Here is a 4,277-nt window from a genome sequence, read left to right as displayed (position 1 = left end):
TTCTTATTTTTATTCTTTTACATTTTCGTTTCCTTTTAACCATAGGAAGAAAACCTATTCAATTAAATAACATTCTTCCATTTCATCATGTATATATCATTATTAGTTTAATGGTGCAGAAAGTGCAGTAGGATTCTTTAAGAAGAATATCCTTACTCAGCTCTTTTTTGTGTAGAAAAAGATAGTAATCACCAGATACTATATATTATGAAAACCCCTTTAATTCAAAGTCTTGAATTTTTCTCAGAATTCTCCCATTTCTTTTTTTACAGTTAAATCAAACCTTTCCTCCCTATTCACCAATAGACTTTTTTTTAAAGGGGAGAGTGTAAGTGCAGTCTACCACTATGCAGCCAAGTTTCCCACATTTGGGGAAATCACAGGAGTCAGCACATCTGGAATACAATGGATAAGCTCTACTTTGGGAAAACTGCATTCATGATCATGGTATCTCCCCTGCCAGGTAAGTATCATCATTGAACTTTTAATATCAAATTATTTTGAAAAATAATTCCCACACAAATCTATTTTTTAAGTTCATACTACTAAGATCTGACATGAAAGAATCCAAAAAGTCAGGGAAAGATGCAAGAATGAAGAACAAATCAAGAAAATTGATATCACAGGATAAATACTGCACCCTACCATAGTCACATTCCATTTTCCTACTGTTTAATTTCATATCACTCTTGTTTCCTGTCCTTTGTCCAGAACTGAAGAACTTCACTTTAAAGAACACATAAAATGTAAATAAGAACACTTTTATTTAAGTAATTTTAATATCCCTTCTACATCTTATTCATCTTATCTAAAACTATAAGAAAACAAGAAGTACAATCTCAATTAAAGCTGAATTGAGCTATGAAACAGAATATATTACCCAACAATGTAGTATGTTGTTATTATATGGATCAATTATAAACATCAATGTTCAGTTTTTAATTTTTTGTCATCTAAATCTCTGAGAAGGATTAATTGAAATCATACTTATGAAGGGTTCTGAAAACTTCTTTAAAAAGGAAGTGGACTTGGAGTAAGCATTTTCAGTCTTTGGAATGAATCGAAGTACAGACAATAAAGCTACCAGAATCTGGACTGATATAGACAGTCTCTAATATATTCTTAATATCCCAAAGATCCTAGCTTACTTTGTTTCAACTCTTTCTCCTCACAGGAATTGCCCTTGAAGAACAAACAATTCTATATTCCTGCAAACACTGCAAACGTACACACATGCACACACACACACACACACACACACACAAGGAATTGAGACTTTCCTTTCCATTCCATACCCATAGTTTAGTAATTTGAGATTAGGAAATTATGTAATCCCAAATCTCAAATGGAAAGAGCTATATCCACACTGTAATTAATGGAATTATCTATAATATTTTATAGCAAAGTTACAAGTGGCCAGATTGGAAAGCAAATGCAAATGTTCTTAATTTCTAACATTCTTGCCTGATTTTAATATATTGAAGTAGCAATAACATTAATTATTAAAAATGAATGTTTTTATGGTCACAGCTTGAGGTACAATTTCAATATAGTTATCTGGCCACATAATTGGGTAGGCTGAAGGATAAATTAACTACTTTAGTTAGAATCTTCATCAAAGGATAAATCTAGGAGTGCAATTTAGGCAAAGATATATTTAATTTTATGCCCTGAGCACACCAATTTTAAATCACTTAATGTGTCTATACCACCTGTTAAATTGCCACATTTTCTTCAGAAGTATGAAACTAATTTGATAGCTTTTTATATATCATTTTCCCTGACATTCATCATTCATTTTGGAGTGACACAAACAGTAATATTAGTAATGTTCCTGGGCAACATGTATATAGAATCTGATTTGGCATACTTCCTGCCTAGACCACCTTCTAGTGGTAAATTTCTATTGAAAAAATAGCTGGCAAAATAAATTTTCCAAAGATGATGGAGTAAGACACTCCAGGTCTCTGTCTCCAAACAGAAGCATTGAACAATCAGCAAGAATTGGCCAAAAAAATCTTTCTCAAAGTTCCAGAAAACAGTTAAAGAACTTCAGTAACAGAGCAAGTACAATACCAAGAAAAGGGCTACCGAGGAGCAGTAAGGTTTCCTGATGACCTGACCTAGCCCTTCCCCAATCCCTCACCAGCTCAGTATCGGCAGGCCCAAGTTCTCAGTGTGCAGATGCCTGGTCCCAGTTCCACATCAAGCAGAGTAACCCTCATGCACATACTGAAAGAATGCATGCCTGGCTTAGTCTGTCTGGTGGGGATCTCAGAACTTGCTCTGTGCTTAGAGGGTGGCTCACAGAATTCCCATATATTAAATAGATTGCTGAGGGAGAGCAGTCAAGTCATGCTGTCAGAAACAAGGGATTGCTGGCTGCAGGACATTTGGTATAGTGCAAGGATCTTAATCACTTTTTGTTCCATGGGCCCCTTTGCCCATCAGGTGAAAACCACAGACCCTTACTAAGTCCAGACTATACTGTGTATTATTTAATAAAAACATAATACCTGCAACAACACATTCCCACAAGAATAATGTTTATTTGAATTTCAATTCAAGCTCATGGACCCTTTGTTAAGAACCCCTAATAGGAGGAAACTGTTTCCTAGGGAAGAGAGGACATTTGTATCCATGTAAATAGACTGGAAAAGATATTTTGTTTCCTTTTTTCTTCCTTTCTTTTTTTCTAGCTCCTTGCATTGAAGGAAAGCACCGTCATAACAGTAGTTGGATAGCTGGACACAAGCTTAAAGAACAGATGGCTCAGTATCTAAATTCCAGCAATGATACTTTAAAGTATCAAAATGATCAGGTTCCAACAAAAGATTACAAAACTTCCAAGAAGCAGAGAGAGATAGCCCAGGCAAATGATAAAATTAAAGTATTAGAAGCTATCATTGAGAAGCAACAGACTTGGGCACCAAAGACTTTTTTTTAAATGGTCCTAATTTTGCTCAATAAGGTAAAGGAAAATATGGACAAAGAACTAAAGGAAATCAGGGAAAATTATAGATGAACACAACTAGATAATTAACAGAGAGATGAAGATTTTGAAAAGCTGCCAAACAGAACTGAAGATCACAGAAACAGTAATTAAAATTTTCCTAGAGAGGTTCAACAGGTGATTGAAGGAGGCAGAAGAAAGGATCAGTGAACTTGAAGATAAGACAATTTAAATCATCCAGTCTGAGAATCAGAGGAAGAAAGACAAAAGCAAAGCCAACAGAGCTTTCAGAAACTGTGAGACATCATTAAGCATACCATTAATGCATTGTGACAGTCTCAGAAGGAGAAGAGAGAAAGGGACAGAAAGACTATTCAAAGAAATAATGGTTGAAAACTTCCCAAATTAATGAAAGGCATGAATATACACATCAAAGACACACAACAAATTCTAAAGAGGATAAACCCAAATAGACCCATGACACAGCATATGGTAATCAAACTGTCAAATGCCAAGTAAAGAGAGAATTCTGAAAGCCATAAGAGAAAAGCAGCATATTACATAAAAAGGACCCTCAAAAGATGAAGTGCTGATTTCTCATCAGAAACCACACAGGGAGGAAGGCAGTGGGATGACATATTTAAAGTTCCAGAAGCAAAATAATGCCAACCAAGAATTCTATATCTGACAAACTGTCTTACAAAAATGATGGAGAGAAGACGGTGACAGAGTAAGGAGTTCTAAGGGTCAGCTCCTCCTACGGGGGAGTTAGTAATCACTCAGAGCTATCTAAGTGCCTGCTTGTGGGTCCCAGAAAACCAGAATATCCTTGAAAGTATGGAAGGAGGAGACTGTCTATCTACAGAGAAGATTCATGAGTACAGCATTCCAAGTGATGGGACAAAAGCCACCTCGAGAGCTATTCCATGGTTGGGGTTGGAATCTCCAGTTCCCATAAACAGGGCAAAAAGAGATGGTTGGCCACTGACTTTAGCTACTGATTAGTAAATTTGCCTGGCTAAAGTACAATCCTAAAAACAGTTAAAGTTTGAACCTGCCCAAATCAGAAAGGGGCTGGTAGCTGCAATTTTAACTCCACCCTTGGCATGAGGGGAAGCAAGGCTGATTGAAAATCAAAGTGAAGTTAGGGGGTTGCTTTTTCTACCAAGATCAGATTGTAGCCCTAGCTTAGGCTCCAGCCCTACCTCTGATAGGGAGGATGCTGGGGGGGACCTGCTCCAGCCACTCCAGTTAATTACAGGCACTTTTGCCAGCACAGACTAAATAGCCAGACATCTGGGTTTCCATCCATGCCCCCCCAATA

At 36.7% G+C, this 4,277-nt stretch overlaps 1 pseudogene; it reads right to left on the bottom strand.

Annotated features, from left to right (window-relative positions):
• Nucleotides 1-319: 319 nt before the first annotated feature.
• Nucleotides 320-471, bottom strand: LOC111760323 (U1 spliceosomal RNA; annotated as a pseudogene).
• Nucleotides 472-4,277: the final 3,806 nt, after the last annotated feature.

The sequence above is a fragment of the Dasypus novemcinctus genome, chromosome 2 (assembly GCF_030445035.2).
Source record: "Dasypus novemcinctus isolate mDasNov1 chromosome 2, mDasNov1.1.hap2, whole genome shotgun sequence".
In the NCBI taxonomy this organism is placed as follows: Eukaryota; Metazoa; Chordata; class Mammalia; order Cingulata; family Dasypodidae; genus Dasypus; species Dasypus novemcinctus.
This window is presented reverse-complemented; position numbering and strand designations above follow the sequence as displayed.